The sequence below is a fragment of the Diceros bicornis genome, chromosome 10 (genome assembly GCF_020826845.1).
Source record: "Diceros bicornis minor isolate mBicDic1 chromosome 10, mDicBic1.mat.cur, whole genome shotgun sequence".
Classification (NCBI taxonomy): Eukaryota; Metazoa; Chordata; class Mammalia; order Perissodactyla; family Rhinocerotidae; genus Diceros; species Diceros bicornis.
Genome location: NC_080749.1, coordinates 54,355,570 through 54,375,598, shown reverse-complemented (window position 1 = coordinate 54,375,598; position 20,029 = coordinate 54,355,570). Strand labels below are relative to the sequence as shown.

Below are 20,029 nucleotides of genomic sequence, written 5' to 3'. Positions count from 1 at the left end.
AAGTAAATGAGGAAATTAAATTTTTTTAATTGTTTAAGTATATTACTATATAAGTGTCTATTAAATGAGTGAGGAAATGTAACAAATAAATTTCTAAGAATTGAAGTAAGTGTAGGCATGAACTCAGCTTACTATGAGCCTTGCCTCAAGAAAATCAGATCCCCTGTTTTCCTGCCTTATGTTACTACCTGTTAGTATGGCACCAGGCACATGGTGGATATCGATAGAGAGAGCAAGTACACTAACTAACATGAGGCCTCTCTTATTGATATCGCCCTAGTAATTATATAATTCCAACTGGAGACCAATGTTGTAATTTTACTTCTAATTTCTATTTGATTATTGAAGTCATGGTTTTTAGTTTTAGGTTTTAGTTTTCTACAGTTTTTAAAATATATCTCCAAACTTATATAACATTGTGAATGTAGTTCATTGGCTTGTTTTTGAGGACACCAATGAGATTCTCTTTCTTTTAATGGCAGCACTCTAAATCTCTTTTTTAATCCTTCCATTTTACACTCCTCTCCCACTGGTTGTGTTCTTGCTCTCTCTGACCTCCTAACTCTCTTATATCCAGTTTTCTGCTCACCATGTCACAGACTAGGTGCCTGGAGAAACTCAAAGGTGGGTTTGGAAGCAATTAACTGTTTTTCCAAGTTGTTTCTTTTCCTTTTGTATGTTAAGGAGATGTAACCACCAGCCATCCTGAAACTGACCAAGCCTCACCACAAGAGCTACAGCTTTCCCTTATTTTTAATGCAAAGGTCTCTCCAGGGGGAGCTTGGGTCTGATTATGTGGAGGCATGTTCTCCACCTGAGCCTGTGCAAGTGAATACCCACCTCTCCCTTTTGAATATTCATTCCCCAACTGAAATAAAAGTTCCTGCTTCCCTTTGTTTGGGGATGCCATGACTTTGGAAATGATTCCTCATGGCCTCCTATTTGCTGCAAATACACTTTACTTTGTGAGACAACTTCCACTGGTGTAGAGTCTTATTTAACTCACCAGGAGGCGAGCCCACTTGGTTCGGTAACAACCCCTCCCTCTAATCCCATGAGCAATATTAATTTAGGCCCTCATCGTTTCGTGTCCAGATAACTGGAATAGTTCCTAACTGTTTCCCCAGCATCCAGCTTCCTTGTCCCCTTCCTGTACACACTTCATCCTGCTGCCAGAGTGATTTTTCTAAAGTGCAAATTTTATTATATTGTTCCTTTGCTCAAAACCCTATTGCCTCAGGACACAACCCAAAATCTTTAGGCCTTTCCAATTCTAGCCCAAGAGGCTCCTGTGATCTTCTTGGTTGCCGTGAAGTCATCCCTGTTGCACCTGTCATTGCCTCTTTTCTGCTCCGCTGCCTGATGGTCCTAACCAAGAAAGCACCTTGCTATTATTACTCTCGTCACCTCATCATCCCCTCAATCACTAATGCAGAGGTTTGGTGACACTAGTAGTTGCAGATGCTGGTCTTGCTGAGACAGGAAAAGCCTTCCCCCCATTTTTACAATTCTTTCATTAAATCTGAAAGGGAGTAGCCCATTCTGAGTTAAAACCCAGGAGAGAGAAGTTTCACCAGGCCCGTTTGGAGACCATTTGAGTGGAATCATTGTGTCCCCATCCAAAACATCCCTTTGGGCCCAAAATCCCTAAGTGTTCTAGGAGATACCTAACTTAGCCCAAGCATCCTATTCAAGTCATTTCCTTTCACACTAGGTGACGTTCCCCAAGGGATGGAGATGCCAGTTCTCCCAAGGCTGGATCTCTGTATGCCTGGGCCAGATCGACAATTCTGGACATTTTCTTCTCATTTCTGCCTGATGGCCCATGAAGTGAGTACATGTTTGTGGGTATAGAGCTTATGTGCCATGACAGTGAAAATTATTTTTATTTCGATTTTTTAAAATCGCAATCTTTAAACACTGTTATAGCAAAAAGGAGCTGTGAAATATGATGATTTTATGGACTATTAATAATTCTATCACATATCTAACAGTAATTTCTTATCTTCTCTGGAAATCTGGGAGAGTGTGGGGTGGAAATGGGTTCCCCTCCTCATTCCCACCACCTTTAACCTGACCCCATAAGTCCTCATGGAATCAAGATTTCTGGTCGGCTGAGGTTTTGTTGGGGTTTTTGTAGTTGTTGTTGTCTTATTGTGGTAGAATATACATAAATGTACCGTTTTAACCATTTTTCTGTGTACAATTCAGTGGCATTAATTACATTCACAATGTTGTAAGACTATCACCACTGTCCATTTCTAGGACTTTTTAGTTATCCCAAACAGAAACTCTGTACCCATTAAAAATAATTCCCCATTCCCTTCTCTTAACACAGGCCGTGGTAACCTTCATGCTATTTTCTGTCTCTATGAAATTTGCCTATTCTAGGTACTTCATATAAGTAGAATCATACAATATTTGTCCTTCTGTGTCTGGTTTATCTCACTTAACATAACACTTTCAAGGTTCATCCATGTTGTAGCGTGTACCATAATTTCATTCCTTTTAACAATAAATAAACTACTACAACTCACTCAATATGAAATAGATCATTCAAATAGCCCTATAACTATTAATGAAATTGAATGTGTAATTTTAAACTCCCCACAAAAGACATATCCAAGCCCACATGGTTTTACTGGAGAGTCTACTAAACATTTAAAGAATTAAGACAAGCTTTATTAATTAAGCTTAATTAAGACAGTTTGGGAGAAAATATTGGCAAACCACATATCTGAGAAAGGACTAGTATGTAAAATATATTAAAAAACTTTCAAAACAGTAAAAAGTGAACAATCCAGTTTGAATGTGTGTAAAACACATGAGACATTTCACAGAAAAAGATATATAGATGTATGTATATATATATACGTACATACATATATATGATAAATAAGCACATGCAAAGAAGTTTAATATCATTAGCTATTAGGGAAATGCAGATTAAAACCAAAATGAGATTATCACTATACACCTATCAGAATGGTTAAAGTAAAAAATAGTGATACAAGCAAATGATTGTAAGGATGGAAAAAAACTAGATCACTCATACATTGGTGGTGGGACTATAAAATGATACAGCCACTCTGGGAAACAATTTGGCAGTTTCTTAAGAAACAAAATGTGCAAATACCATACGGCCCAGCAGTTGCACTCCTGGGCATTTATTTCAGAGAAATGAAGACTTAGGTTCACACAAAAACCTGTACATGAATTTTCATAGCAACTTTATTCATAATAGTGAAAAACTGGAAAAAATCCAGATGTCCTTCAATGGCTGAATGGTTAAACAAATTATAGTATATCTGTACCTTGGAATACTACTCAACAGTGAAAAGGAACAAACTACTGATACGTACAACAAACTAGATGAATTATGAGAAGTATGCTGTGTGAAAAAAGCCAATCCAAAAAGGTTACATGCTGTATTGTTCCAATTATATAACATTATTGAAATAACAAAATTACAGAAATGGAGAATAGACTAGTGGATGCCATGGGTTAAAGGGGGATGAGAGTAGAAAGGAAATTAGGTGTGGCTATAAAAAGGCAACATGAGGAATCCTTGTGGTGATGAAAATGTTCTGTATCTTGACTGTACCCATGTATCCTGGTTGTGATATTGTACTATAATTTTGCAAGATGTTACCATTGGGGGGAACTGGGTAAAGGGCACAAGGGGGTCGCTATTATTTTTCACAACTGCATGTGAATCTACAATTATCTCAAAAATCAAAAGTTTAATTAAAAAAATAAAGCTGTGTTAAGCATAGAAAATACTGAACAGTTATCTATAAAGTAAAAGTCTAAAGTAAAGATATTATCCCTAAAGCAGGCCAATTAATTTTTTTTTCAAAGACATAGAGAAAAATTAAATCAAATGTCATAAGAAAAACAAGTGAGGGCCGGCCCCATGGCTTAGCGGTTAAGTGCGCGCGCTCTGCTGCTGGCAGCCTGGGTTCGGATCCCAGGAGTGCACCGAGGCACTGTTTCTCTGGCCACGCTGAGGCCGCGTCCCAAATACAGCAACTAGAAGGATGTGCAGCTATGACATACAACTATCTACTGGGGCTTTGGGGGGAAAAATAAATAAAATTATTAAAAAAAAAAAAAAGATAAAGAAAAACAAGTGATTGTGAGGTTCTGCTCCAATAATGGTGTGGAAGCTCCTATAGGACCAACACTCTTGGACAAAATACAAAAATCAGTTGCCTGAAGGCACTAGAGAGTGACCAAAAGCAAGCAGGAACTGCAGAGTTGGAAGAAGGGAATAGCTCTGTGTGAGTTTCCTATTTTTATGACTTTTGACCTGAGAGCAGTCCTTAGTTGGCACCAGACAGGTTGGCTAAAACTCCAGTAGAAACCTGCAATCTTACTGCCTTGAGGAACCAGAGTTTGAAGTGGCCACAGCAGCTGGGAACCAAGGGGAAATTTCAGAAGGAAGAGAGTCATAGAGGGGCAGCCTCAAATTCTGCACGTAAATTCTGCCCAAATCTTTGCCTTATTCCTAAACTACATGTGTGGGGACAGGTCCAGGAAGTTCATTCATGGCTAAAAGAACTAAACAGAGATTTCAGCTGCTGCCGACTGCAGAGGAGTCTGAGTTTAGAGTTTGAAGCAGGCCTAGTTAACTTCTTGTTAAAACAATCAAGACTACTTGGAAGAATAAAACAGAATCCAGAGTCTCTAAAATGATTATAATGTCTTGAATAAAATCCAAAATCACTAGACAAAGGGAAAAAAAAGAAAACACAACTCATAGGCAATCAATGCAGACTGACCTCAGGATTGCCCAGATGTTGAAGTTAGCAAACAAAGATTGTAAAACAGCTGTTATAACTATGCTCAAGGACATAAAGGAAAATATCTTGTAATTAATAAACGAATAAGAGATATCAGCAGAGAAATCAAAAGTATAAAAAAAGAACCAAATGGAAATTCTAGAGCTGAAAAATGAAATAACCTAAATAAGATACCTAATGGATGGGCTTAACAGAAGATTGGAGATGATATAAAAGAATAAATGAACATGAAGATAGATGATTAGAAATTATCCAGTCTGAAGAACAGAGGAAACAAGTTTGAGGAGAAAAAAGGAAAAGAATAGAACAGGGACTTAGTGACCTATGGGACAATATAAAAAATTCTAACATGAGTAACTGGAGTCCAAGAAGGAAAGCAGAGAGAGAATAGAGCAGAAAAAATATTTGAAGGAATAATAGCTAAAAATGTCCTAAATTTATAGATTCAAGAAGCTCAGCAAATCCCAAGTAGGATAAATACAAAGAAAACCACATCTGTGATATCCTTAGTAAATATTCTGAAAACGAAAGATGAAGAGAAAAATCTTAAAAGCAATAAAAAAAATAATACATTACATACAGGAGAATAAAATACAAATGACCACTGATTCTCATAGAAAGTATTTGTTATTTAAGTGTTCTAAAGTCTGCATTTTAGTGTAATTCAATTTTAGCATACTACCAGCCAGAAAAGATATTAGGACACATGTCTGTGATACCAAGCCCTTCACAGAATTACTGGGAATTTTTTCTTCAGTGCCATCCTTCAAAATAGATCAAAGAACCAGTTACTCCACAGCTGACTGACTAGAACCCAGTTACTTAAGAAAATAAAATTGTGCCTTCACTATATAAATAAGTATTAGCACCAAGTTGTCATACCAACCCTTGAAAAGCTGGGGTAGAAAGGACCACTAGCAGAGAATTTAGAAGAAGATAGCTGATTAAATTGGATTATCATCCTGGCAGCCCCTTCTTCTACTCTCTAGTCAATGCTGTCTCCCTAGGGGTTTATTTTCTTTATATTCTTTGGATACAAAAGTGTTACTTTTCAGGTGATATTGACCTGCTCCAGGACTACAGTCAGATGACTTGAAAGAAAATTTTGTAACTCTCCTCAGGATCAAGATCAATGTAGAAAAAAAGAAAGGTAACAATGGATATTTCTGAAATTGAAGTTTCATCACAGACATTCAAACAAATGAACTTATAGAGGTATTTTAAAGCTACTTTCACAATGGTTGGAAATAGAAAGCAAAAATCAAACAAAAAACATAAATCAGAAGTGGAATTGAACTGATTCTTACAAAATTTAACAACCTATGAGGATAAAACATCTCAGGGAACCAAAGATAGAACGTCTTAGAATGGCTGTATTCTCAACAAGCTTTTACATTAAAGCTATAAAACCTGATTGTCACAATGGCAGTGGACTGAAGGTCTTAAGCCTTTGAATTCTCTAATCTCTGTTTGCTGTCCTGACTTCTCTTCCTAACTCTAGACTGCCATTCACCACTGTCTCATGGTCAGAGGAAGTATGTTACTGAACAGTATTTTCATAACTTCACTCATCCCAGCACTGTTGTCTCATGTTTTGCCATAACTGTATAACCCTTGTACTTTAGTTCTTAATAGTTTTCTTTACATTTACTCACATTTTTTACTTGTGTAAAACTTCAAATCAGAGCTACTATTGGAAAAGCAATATAATTAGCCATCAATAAAATGATGGATTAATAAAATATAAAACATGATTATTAAATTCTAATTACATATTATTATCTTCCACAGTCTGAGGCCTGTTCTTTCTTGGATAAAACAAAAAGTGCCTGATGTTAATGTTATTTAACATTTTCATATCAAGCTTTCTCCTTCATATAATAATAAACATTTTTAAAGAATTAAAAGAGAACAGAGACTTCTGGTATTGATAATTGCAGAGTAACCAGTACTAGAATTACTCTCCCACAGATAACAATGATAAACTCTGGATAAAATGTAACCAAACAACCATTTGAAGACACTGGAGAGAGGCCAAAAGTAGGCAGAAACTGGAGGGGACTTCAAGCCTTAAAAGAAGGGAACTACACTCACAGGATGAGATCCATGTTTATACAAATATTCCCATGTCCATGCAGCATGGGGCAGCTAGAACTCAAGCAAGAATCTGCAGTCTTATTGGCCTGAGATGTCAGAGCTAAAAAGCTAACAGAGGTACTAAGATTGAATACTAAAAAATATTTGATTTACCAAACAGAAGGATGGAAACGAGATAGAGGAACAAAAAACAGTTGAGACAGAAAACAAACAGCAAAATAGTAGAATTGAATTCAACTACATCAAATGTAAATGAACCTAACACACCAATTAAAAGGCTGGGATTGGGGCCTTCTCGTGGTTTAGTGGTTAAGTTCAGCACACTCTGCTTCAGCAGCCTGGGTTCTCTGGTTCCGATCCCAGGCACAGACCTACACCACTCATCAGCCATGCTCTAGCGGCATCCCACGTATAAAGTAGAGGAAGATTGGAACAGATGTTAGCTCAGGGCTAATCTTTCTCAAAAAAAAAGAGGAAGATTGGCAGAAGATGTTAGCTCAGGGTGAATCTTCCTCAGCAAAATAAAAAAAGGGGCTAGGATTGTCAGACTGAATAAAAAAAAAAGGAACACCTAACTATGTGCTGTCTACAAGAGACCTGCTTTAGGAGTGGCTATGTTAATATGAAACAAATTAGACTTCAAAACAGAATTTATTACCAGAGATAAAGAGGAATGTTATGTAATAATAAAGGGATTGTTTCACCAGAAAGACATATCAATCCTACATGTATAGGAACCTAACAGCAGAACTTCAAAAAACGTTCAGAAAAATCTGATGAAACTAAAGAGAGAAATAGAGAAATTCATCATAGGTGGAGATTTTAACACCCCTATCTCAAATATTCATAGAATCAGACCAAAAAAAAAAAAAAAAAAAAAAAAACAGACAAAACAAAAACCAGGATACAAAGAATTTGACAAACACCATTAGGCAACGTCACTCAATTACTTCCTTGACATTTATAAAACATTTCATCCAGCAACTGTAGAGTAGCAGAAAACATGTTCTTTTCAAGTGCAAATAATGTGGAACATTCATCAAGATACACTTTATTGTAGGTCATGAAATAAGTCTCAATAAATTTCAAAAGAGACTGCAATTGTACATAGCATGTTCCCTGACCACAAGAGAATTAAATTAGAAATCAACATTAAGATATCTAGAAAAGCCTCAAATATTTGGAAATGAAACAGCACACATCTAAATAATCCATACGTCAAAGAAGAAATCACAAGGAAAAAATATTATGAACCAGATGATAGTGAAAGTACAATACTAGATCAGGCAAAATGAAACTATGGCAATAGAAATCAGAATAGTGATTGTCTGTGGAATGTGGGGATTAACTGAAAGATGGCACAAGGGATGACATGTTCTTAAATTAGCAAAGGTGTGACTTTATCAGCCTGTTTTTGAGGAACAGATGATCTGAATTCATGGGCAATGGTGCCATTATATCCTGTAACTCCCAAAATCGTATCTCCAGCCAAGACTTTGCCTCCAAACTCATATCTTGATGTCATTTTGAATATATCAATATTCATACTTGATGTCATTTTGAATATATCAATAATGGATCTCTTGACTCCCTCCTCAAAATCCATTCATCTCCAAATCTTTCCACCTCAGTAAATGGCATCATTATCTACCCAAGCCAAAGACCCGAGTGTTATTCTTGATTCCTCTCTGTCCCTTATTTCTCACACCCAATCTGTCACCAAATACTGTTGATTCCACTTCCACAAGTGTATCACAAATCCATCCTCTTCTCTCCATCTCCGCTGCATCGTTCTGGTCTAGATTACCATCACCTCTCTGGATGCTCCAGTGACTTCCTAAATTACATCTACATAGGAGTCAACGAGCGGTTTTTTTTAAAAAAGTAACTTGGTTTATTCTCCTCTTTAAAAAGCCCTTTATTAGCTTTCCACTGCTCCAGGTCCTGCATGCTCCAGCCCGTCTACCTCCTCCATGTCATCCTACACCAAAGACAACCTTGCTCAATGTGATCTTACCACAGGAACCTCATACTCATAACCACCTCCAGGCTTTTGCATGTGCTCTTCTGTCTGCATGAAAAGATCTTTGTACTCTGATTCCTTCTCAGCCTTCAAATCTCTCTAAATTTAAATGTCACCTCTCCTAGGCCCTATATTACCTTCAGAGAGGCCTCTCCTAAACCCTATTATGTTTTGTCTCAGGAACCTATTTTTTTTCTTCACAGCTCCTCTCAGAATCTGAAATTTTCATGGTTATTTGTTTACAATTTGTCTCACCCACTACTCCCAACACACACACACACACACACACACACACACACACTCTACCTAGAATGTAAACTCTAGGAGAGCAAAGACCCTATCTGTCTTATTCATGGCTCTCATCTTAGTACCGTGGCTGGTGTAGGGGTTCAGAATATGTGACCCCAAAAGATGCCACTTTGGCATATTGATCATTTTGAACTAAAGGTAATTGAGAAACAGCTGGTGCGAGAAGTACCCTCTGACCCTCCTTTGTCCCCCTGAAAGTGGGAGATAAATATCCCATGTGAAAATTACCCTATCTGTACCAAGAGGTTAGAAGGCATGCTTATCACCAGAGACAGGAATTTAGGGCCAAGAAAGCTGTATAAACAAACCTTGTTACTTCGCCATTTTACCACCCCAAGCCCAAACCCCTTTGTCTTGTCAATTCTTCACAAATTTATTGTTTCTTTGTCTAAAAGGTGTACAAGTTTCCTGCTCTGGTCACTTCTTTCAGCCTCCTATCTTTATGGGACTCCCGTATGTAGGAATGTATGTATGTTAAATTTTGTCCTGTTAATCTGTCTTTTTATTACAAGGGGGAGAGGTCTCAGCCAAGAACCTACAAAGGCAGAGGGAAAATTATTTTTCCTCCCCCACACTGACATATAGTAAATGTTGACTGAATTAAGATGAAGAATCCCTGGGGACGCCAGGGCAGCCAGAGAGTTTCTTGGTTACAGTACTTAAAGCAGCCCTGTTCTAACAGTCTTCTTTTCTTTGAGTGAGATTGTCACTTTTGTTTCTGACAACTGTAAAAAGGAAGAATCAATCCACAGAGCCTGGGAGGAAAAATGAGTTTCTATGCTAGGCCTTCCTAGGCACCCCCGTGATAGGAAGAGGAAGAGAGAAAATGGTGGACAAAGACTGAAGGAGATGAAGAGGCTGAATTATCTCCCTCCCTCTGGTCTCATGACCACCAACTCACCCCTCCAGTTTCTTCCCAGCCAGCAAGTGTTTTTAACACACACACAACTCTATAGTTTCCCTATTTGCAATTCCTCAATGGCTCTAATAGCCCAGCCCAGCTACTTATTGGTCTTTTATTTCTTTGTCCTCTGCAGTGACTCAGCGTGGTTTTCATTCCTTCTTAAAACTCCACCATCCACCATCCACTCTATCCCTTGTTCTTTTTTCCTTTCCCAAGACTGGCTATGGAATGGGTCATCTTTCCCCAGGAACCCATGAAGGTCCACCTTTACAAGTAATCTTTCGGTTTCCTCTGCAGGTTTCACTTCCTCTGCCCACCCTAAAATGTGGATTCTCGGGGATTTTGTTATAAGTGCTCTCCTCTAGCCACACACTTTGGGTGATCACATCCAACATTCCTGCCTCTTTCTCTCCTTTCTGGTTCCTCCGCTACTCGCCTCTTTTTGGGCCAAGTCTTTCGAGTTAGGGTGTGTCTTTCTCTTTAAAAGAAAGGCTGATAATTCCAAAGGCAGAGTAGGTTAAATGACAACCAAGAGCAGCATATTTGTTTATACTCTTTCTCCCTACAAGCTGGGCTGCCCTGGAATCTGCAAAGCTCCCATCTTTTCAGTGAGCCCCACAGACTGGAGCCCAGTGACAAATGTCTCCCTCTGCCCCACTACTCCTTTTACTTAGCCCCAAGCTAACTTCTTTTCTCAGAAAGTAGGCCAGAAATGGCAGCCAATGAGACACAATAGGTACTCTTTGTCTTAAGTGGTTTATCTGCATTTTGAGGACTTCCTTCCTAGGAAATACCTGTCTCAAAGAGCTTTTGCCTCACAAAGGAATGTCCTTTGAGAGGGCATTTTCTATCCTTTCCAGACTTAGATATTCCTTTTGTGAGCCCCCATCAAGAGTATTTTGTCTCCTAGACTGTCCTCACCCCAATCATTAAGATCTTTGAGAATAGGGACTTAGTATTCCCAATGCCTGGCATAAGAATGGCAAGGGAATTTCATTTTTGAGTGCAAACTCTGACCTGTTGGTAGTGGTTGCCTGGAGCACTGAGAATGACTGATCCTGGGGAATCGAGGAGAACAGCAGCATCTCACTCTAGCTTGACAGGAATAAGTGAATTAATGGTCACAATAGTGCATCAACATTCTCTTGTGGGCCTTCATCCTGGCTGAGAGATGTCTAAGTTTCCTGTGTACCAAAATAACCCTGTAGACTTCAGGCTTTTCTGTGGGAACTCTTGTCACCTTCCAGCCCCTATGGAATGACTCTTAGTGCAGCTTTCGGCACCTATAAATCCTGTCAGGCCTGGCCCCTCATCACAACCACCTGGCCAACTCCAGCATCTCCAGATGACACCCATCGGTTTCCCATAAATGAGAAGACGGTGTATGAATCCTCCTAGCTCTCCATGGCTGCTTCAAACTCTTCTCACATCTCAGAACAGCTCCATTTGCAGAATGGTCAACTCTAACAGCAAGACTCAAGAACAATCCATCTTGTCTCCAGCTTTCTCACTTGCTTACTTCCACAGGCCTGCTTTATATTTTATCAAAACCTGCTGTCCTTTTGACCGCTCTTTCTTTTCTTGCCCTCTGGCAAGTCGGTCAGCATGCTTAGAGCTTTATCTCTAGCCTAGACCCTGGGGTCCGTTGCTTCAATCTCTCTCTCGTCACTGGCCTCTCAGCTCCTTCACCCCCTTGGGCGGCTGCCCTACTCACCCTTTAGGGCTTCTCTGGCAGCTGAGCACTGTGGTAAAAGATCATATGACAATGAAGACTAGTATCATTCTAAATTTATGATGTCTAATTTAAGCTGGATTCTCAATTGCGCTAGTTAATGCTTTGTAGGGTTCTAAGTCAGTTCTTTCCTTAAATCCCACCGAGGTTTACCCACACCATTCATTCCTTTCATCACACTCTTCACTCGACTCTTACCTTCTTTCTTGGCTGAGGATTCCACCTCCTACTTCAGTCAGAAATAAAGATTCAATTTCTTGCCTAGGTTCCACCTAACAAACAACTCTGCAATTTCATCTATTCTTAACTTCCCTCGTTTTCTTCTCTTGTTCAAGACTGTTTTTCTGTCTATGGTTTAGATCAGTGTTCTCCAAGTGTGGTTCCCGACCAACAGACCCACGGAGCTTTAGCAAAGGCCTTGGAACTTGTTAAAAATGCAAATTGTCATCGGCCCCACCCCAGACCTGCTGAATCATTCACTCTGGGAATGGGCCAGCAGGCTGTTTTAACAAGCCCTCCAGGCTATTCTGAGGCAACTAAAATTTGAGAATGTCTGGGGTAGACCTCCGTCCTGAGGATTTGCTTGTTCTTTTATCTATCTGCATTCTCTTTTTTCACATAATATTTTCCCTTCTGGGAATTTATTCTAAGGAAATCATCTAAAATGAGGACATGGTTTTATACACAAAGATGTTCATTACAGTATTATTTATAATTGGGACAAATTAGAAACAAGCTCAATGTCCATGATGGGGGAAATTATTAAGAAAGGACAGTGGCATATAAGCAGCAATTAAAATGATGCTTATCAAGTTTTTAATCACACAGGGAAATGATTATGCTGTATTATTAAATTTAAAAAATGTTAAAGAAAATATGAAAGTCTAGTTTAAAATGTTGGTTTTAATACCAGCAATTAGCTATGCTCCTTTCCCAAACCCCACTAAACCACAGTAACAGGGGTTTCCTTTGTTGTTTGTTTGTTTTTAAAACGGAAAACCACAAGATTAAAAAGGTTAGGAGAGGAGACAAAAGCAATAACATTTTGGAAGCTGATAAAGACGGAGTGGAATGGTAACCAACTTAGAAAATGGGTTGCCTGGCCAACAGTGAGGAACACCAAGAAACAGACCCATTTTAAAGCACAGAATTCCCCAAGAGACTCAGGAATCAGCTACATTGCATACCTTTCTGCATAGGGGTGCAGGTGAGCGGCAAACAGGAGGAATGGTTGAAATCCAGTGTAAGGAGCAGTTGGAGCCCCAGGCCTTTCCCCGCTGGAGCGCTGAGTGGCTGCCCCTCCCTGGAGACTGGAGGTTTAGCATCTGCAGGGGGCAACATAAAGGACCTGTGAAGCGAGGGACTCCACACCTGAGAGTAGGTGATTAATGACAGTTCGCACGTCGAAGATCAAGGCCCCCAGCTTCTACGCCCATTTGGCTCCCAGACCTCTGGCCGCCAGGCGTGAACTCTCCATTCAGGAAAAGGGAAAAGTATCTTCTGGGTCTTGTTGGTAAGTCCAGGAGAGGTCTGACCAGGGATTCCCCAAGAAAACAGCCAGCCAGATCACCTCTACCAGTGCTTTTCAATTTATGGTGACAACATATTACTGAGTCATGAAGTCAATTTAGTAGGTTGTGTCCATAAAATAGAAAAGAAAATGTGAGAATGTATCATGTCTAATAAAGGAAAGTATTGCTGAAGTATTGTGAAAAAGTATTGTGAAACTTTTATTTAAGACATCCACAGGGTTATTGTGTAAAATGCATTTCTTTCTGTTTACTCGATCACAATATTTTGAAAGCCACTGTTCTATGGTGAGATCAGTTGACAAGCTACACTCAAGTGTTCGGAGCTTCCTATCAGCTTTTCTTCCTTACTCTAAAGATGACATTGGAGAAGAGCATGTAATATGAAAGACAGACAGAAAACAAACAACAAAAAATAGAGAAAAAGCAACTTGGGAAAGCAAAGACCCTGGAGGGAAAAATAAACATTAAACAAAAGAAATAAAAATAAAAAAATAAAACATGTCCTCAGAGAGATGAGAAGATATTAAACAAGAACAGAGTGCTATAAAGAGGGAATACTCAGAGAACAACAAAAGGAAAGCTTTTCAAAATAAAATATAAAATCGCAGAAATGAAAACCTTAATATAAGTGTTGGAAGATAGATTGAGGAAACCTGATTCACCTTTGTACCTCTTTCTAGCACCACATTCCACACTAATGAAAGATTTGTTAAATGACTGACTCACTGAACTCAACACTATAACACGGAGAGGTTAAGTGATTTGCCCAAGGTCACACAGATAATTTGCAGAGCCGGTATTATAAACCAGGTCACCTGGCTAATAAATCTTTCTACCATACTAGAATAATGCAATAAATCTCTAAGTGTTTAAATATATTTTGTGTTACGAAGCACATGTTTTGTTTGCCTTTTGACATATGGTAGGAAAGAGTAGGCTGAGCTGGTGGGACATTTGAACTCTTATGTTTTTATCTCGAATCATTGTTACTTCAGTCAAGCTGATGGTATCAGCTGCTGTGTGCCTATTATTTTTGTGGAGTTATTGGATGTTCAAAGGATATTATCAATAACCCTGATGAAGACAGAGCTACTGCGTAGTGAGAAAAGACTGATCTACAGAACCCATTAGACCATTTTAACGCTTTGTTACATATTCTGTATTAAAATCAAGTAATAAAATGTACATGTCAGGCCATAAGTAGTATAGAATTTTGAGAAAGGAAAACCAACCTCTCCGGGAGCCTGGATCCTCAGGGAAGGCAGAAAGTCACTTGGAGGTATCACCTACCCTGGTAATCTCCACAGAAGAGGCAGGTGGACATTGGGCTGCCCCTGCAGTCTGTAGCTAAACCGTTCTGGTACTTTCCAGCTGGGTCTAACATTGGATCCTTTCTGTTTTTCCACACCAGATGTTTACACTTGGTTAACTATAATCTCCACAGACTGTTATTAACTTTAGACACGTAAAACTCCTCCGACATAACCTCCAACCTGTCACAACCAACGATGGGATTCTCGAGTTCTGGAAGTTTATTAGAATAAAAAATTAGGGCCGGCGCCGTGGCTTAGCGGTTAAAGTGCACGCGTTCTGCTACTGGTGGCCCGGATTCGGATCCCAGGCGCGCACCGTCGCACCGCTTGTCAGGCCATGCTGAGGCCGCGTCCCACATACAGCAACTAGAGGGATGTGCAGCTATGACATACAACTATCTACTGGGGCTTTGGGGGAAAAATAAAAAAAAAATAAAAAATTAGAGTGCTTCCACAGTGCACGCAGCCCATCCCAAAATATTGCTGTTGCTCTCCATCTTCTTCAGGAGAGTATGGCTTTTTCTTCCAATTTACTGAGGTAAAATTTCAGGAGGTCTTTCTGGCTCAGGTTTTTTCCTCTCAATTACCAAATAAAGCCACTTGTCTTTTCTGGCTCAGAGTAATAATGGTAATTAGGTTAAAGGGCATTTCACTATAGAAGTGAAAATTCAAACGAGCATCTTTGAAGCCCATCCTCAGTATCCTTGGGAGTTGGGTTTGTGGAAAATGTAGGATCAAAAGACAAAGGTTTGATCCTCAGCGTCATCACTTAAATCTGGTGACAGAGTCACGTGGGTGCTGGCACACAGCGAGACCCTTGTTTTGACTGACTGTGCCCGGGAGGGAGAAACAAAGAATGTCTGAGAAAGTTTGTGCCTTCTATCAGCTCAGCAAGTTTCTCGATAATAGTCAGGGAATAGTTTTGACGTGTCCCCTTGTGGGGTATGCTTCTGCTGGTCTTCCTCAAGTACTTCCACACTCATGGAGACATCTACCGGGGAGACCAGGATAAAGGAGAGGAAATGGAGGATTAAGCAAGTATTAAGGGACTCAGCATTCAAACACGTGTGAGATGACTGAACTTGACTGGAGGCAGAGCCACCTAGTTACTACTGTAGTTTACTGGAAACCCCCAAACCAAGTTTCTCCATGGGAGAGAATAATGTTCTGCCACTCAACTTCCAGTAACGTCCTTCATGCAGAAATTACTTTAGTGACTATGTGTGTTGTGTTCTCTTTGCTGTGACAACCGTGTGCGTATTCAATGATTTTCTGACAATGGTTTTCATTTGAAACAGAATCACGCATCCAGGCAGTTGCTGTTCTGATGGACTGATGGAGTTCAAATGTTCGTGGAGTATATTTCACTTTTATAATATTGATCACATATAGTAATAGCTACTTACTGTGTGCTGGGCTCTGACTGTTCTAAGCACTCTACCTTATGAGATAGGATAGGTGCTATTGTTATCTTATTATAGTGTTGAGGAAACTGAAACACAGTGGGGTCAAGTAACTTGTCACACAGTTTGAAAATGGGGACTTGGAATCTGAGCTGAGGCAGTCTGATTTGAGAGACCTCTGGCTTTAGTCTTGAGAGTTTTAGAGATACAGACTTAGAAGATAATTGTGAAAAAAATAGATTCAGAGATCTTGAGGAATCTGAAAACGAACGTTGCCCAAGAAGCATTTTATCAGCTTAATTATTTAGAGAGGGAGAAGGTCTTTAAGAATCCAGGTGGTTAATAAATTGGAAAGGTAGGCAGAAGAAAAGCTGAATCCTTCAGGGATTAGCAGTAACATAGGATTTGGTAGTCATTTAATCAGCTGCTAAATCACTGTAAGCAGCTGAACTAAATACAGATTTTAGATATCTATATATCTATATATAAACATATAGATATATAAAATAGTATTGTCTTAAGAGGTACATGCATCTTCATTTCAACACCAAAGGAGTGCGGGCTGGTTCCCTTCCACTGGCAAGGCTTTGTAGGAGGGCTGGCCTTTTGGAGATGTTCACACTTGGGAGGTGGTGGAAACCCACAGAGAAGAATGATAAGAATGGCTACCATGTGTTGAAGCCTGGCTCTGCCAGGCATTTTGTTCGGAGTTTTACACTCATCCCTAATACTCATGACTCTCCTGTGAAGTCAGAATCCTTGGACCCATTTTATAGATTGGGAACGTGTGTCCAACTTGATACAACTCCTAAGGGACGGATTAAAATTTAGGGCTGTCTCAATCCCAAGGATGAAATTGTCATCTCACATCGGATAGAACAAGAACTCAGAGATCTTTTTCAGTGGCAGTGGTATCCATTTGTGCTCAGGTTTGTTGGTTACCCCTTGAAAATGCCTGGCTGGAATTAGGGGTCCACATTATGTATTACTGGTGTGATTCCTTCAGAGCCTAGTGAGATGCAAAAAGAACCCACTGGGCCAAGGAGATAGAAAGCTCTCTTTCTTGTAGGTTTATCTAAAGATATCAGATTAGAATATTTACATAAGGACATTTTTACTAAAAAAAGATACAAGTAGTTCACCCTCATTTTTGAGGTATTAAACAAATAAGTAAAATAAGGAGAAAATACAAAGCACCTGCTATCCTACCACATAGAGTTAAAGTTAATATTTTATTGCATGTCTTTCCAGACTTTGTTTTTACACACACATTCACAAAAGTGTTTTTTTTTTAAACTTGACTTTTTCATGTAAGATTGAGGGGCCGGCCCCGTGGCATAGTGGTTAAGTGTGCTCACTCCACTGCTGGCGGCCTGTGTTTGGATCCCGGGCGTGCACCGATGCATGGCTTGTCAGGCCATGCTGTGGCGGCGTCTAACATAAAGTGGAGCAGGATCAGCGTGGATGTTAGCCCTGGGCCAGTCTTCCTCAGCAAAAAGAGGAGGATTGGCATGGATGTTAGCTCAGGGCTGATCTTCCTCACACACACACACAAAAATCAGATTGGAATCTTGAGGATCCATTAAAAATTTACAGAATTTTATTCAATTTACCAAGCCACCAAGGTATTTAGTGTTTAGGAACATGCAAATTTGTACAACCAAGCCCCTGATCTATAACCCTTTAAAATAGCCAAGGCCTGGAGCAATGGGGGTGGAAGGGAGTAGATTATAAAATTTTAAGTAATTTAAAAATTGATCCCCTACTAATACAGTATCCTTAAAGCAATATAAAAATGAAGAAAGGGGCTGAGGAGAATGGTTTAAACAGAGAAGATTAACAAAAAGACTAAAACGAGTACGTAAGTTCTTCCCTGGGCAATAGCTGGGTTGAGCTTTGCTGTTTCTATTTCAGTCCTGGCCATTTTCATTTGAGTTTTAACATATAATAAAATACTGCTAGTAACAATGATAATAGCTGTAATTTATTGAGCAGGAGCCAGGTGTGCACTGATCACTTTACGTATATACTGTTATATACGAAATAAGAGATACTTATTTCACTCTTATTCTGGAGTTATCATAGTGAAATAAGGGCTAAGCATAACTGACTAACTGCCCCAAGTAACTCAAAGGAGGTTTTGAAAACTTTTAACTGTTTCTCAAAGTTGTTTTGTAGTTATGTTAAGAGATGCAATCACCAACCACCCTGCACTGGTCCAAACCCTGCCCAGATGGGCCAAGATTTGTCCAAAAGTTACTGTTGCTTCATTTTAATGCTAAAATCTCCACCCCAAGGAAGAGCTTAGGCCATAGTACCATAACATGTGATGTATGTGGAAGCATGTTTTTTAACTGCACCCATGTGAGCGAATACCCACCATGTGTGATGTTGAAACTTCCCTTTTGAATATTCATCCCCCAACTGAAATAAAAGGCACCGGTTTTCCCTTGCTCAGGGAGCCACGGCTTTGGAAGTGATTCCCTGTGGTCTCCTTTATTTACTGCAAATAAATTCTACTTTATGTGACAACTACTTCTGGTGAAGACTGATTTCAAGTCACCAAGAAGCGAACCCATTTTGGTTTGGTAACATAAGCCCTCTGCTTTCCAAGGTGACAGAGGGAAGGAAAAGCAATTTTCCCTCTACCCTTTAGGGTAGAGTTCTTGGCTGAGACCCCCCCCCCCATAATAAAAGACAAAGTAACAGGAGAAAAATAAAACAATTTTAATTATATATGTTCTTACAGGAGCCCACAAAGATATGAGACTCAAAAGTCAGCCAGATGATTGAGACTTAAATACCATCCTGAGCTAAGACAGGGACAGGGCTTGGCCTTCAAAGGGGGAAGCAATTCCAAGGGAAGGTGAGAAGAGGAATGTTTGGTAAACGAAGGTTACCCCTCCACCAAGGTGGGTCCCTCAGGTGAAAAGTTATCTCTTCCTGGTACAGGCTCCCTTTCTAATGTAAATTTAGATTTCGCCTACAAAAGGGTAACTTCCACTCTGTTTTCAGAGCTTCTTCTGCATCTGCAGTTGCTTAAAAATAATCAGCTCAAAATAATCCTTATAGCAAAGAGGCATATTTGGGGATGGCACATTCAGCTACCCGTCAGTAAAGAGAAGAAAAAATATCCCTAGAATGACCTTAAAAAAATCAGAGATCTTTATTTTGTTTGGTTTGGTCTTTTCAGTTCTATTTACTTTGGTGAATGGGCCAGTACTTTCAGTGGTGGGTCCAACAACCAGCTGAGCTCAGGTGGGCTTCTCCTTACCCCCAACCCAGCTGGACTTCGGCAAATTTACAAATTTGCCCAATGTTAAAGGTCAAACCCTGGAAGTGCAGAAAGTGATGAGATTTATTTTCCTTCCCTTGCCTGTTAATGTAATGTTTTGGTTTTCAAATGCTGCAATCAGCAAACAAACACAGGAATGCTGATTTGAAAAAGAGAGAGTGTGTGTTAATAACCATTGCTTTATTTTTTATGTTTTTGTGGGGTTTTTGTGTGTGTGTGTGTGTGTGTGAGAAAGATCAGCCGTGAGCTAACATCCATGCCAATCTTCCTCTTTTTGCTGAGGAAGACTGGCTCTGAGCTAATATCTATTGCCAAGCCTCCTCCTTTTTTTCCCCAAAGCCCTAGTAGATAGTTGTGTGTCATAGCTGCACATCCTTCTTGTTGTTGTATGTGGGACGCGGCCTCAGCATGGCCAGACAAGTGGTGCGTCGGTGTGCACCCAGGATCCGAACCCCGGCCGCCAGTAGCAGAGCGCACGCGCTCAACTGCTAAGCCACAGGGCTGGTCCCTGTTTTTGTGTTCTTAATCATTTGTTTTTAAACTAGAATCAGTGTTAAGTCACTGTTTCCAATCTTGATATAACATCAACGCTAGGGAGCTGCAGAACAAATATATC

At 39.7% G+C, this 20,029-nt stretch overlaps 1 protein-coding gene across 1 annotated transcript in view; it reads right to left on the bottom strand.

Annotated features, from left to right (window-relative positions):
- CDCA7 (cell division cycle associated 7) overlaps window positions 1-12,254 on the bottom strand; it is a 33,540-nt gene extending 21,286 nt beyond the window's left edge. The window contains exon 1 of the mRNA XM_058549273.1: window positions 12,069-12,254. The gene's annotated coding sequence lies outside the window, so the exon portion shown is untranslated. The remainder of the gene's footprint in view (window positions 1-12,068) is intronic.
- Window positions 12,255-20,029: the final 7,775 nt, after the last annotated feature.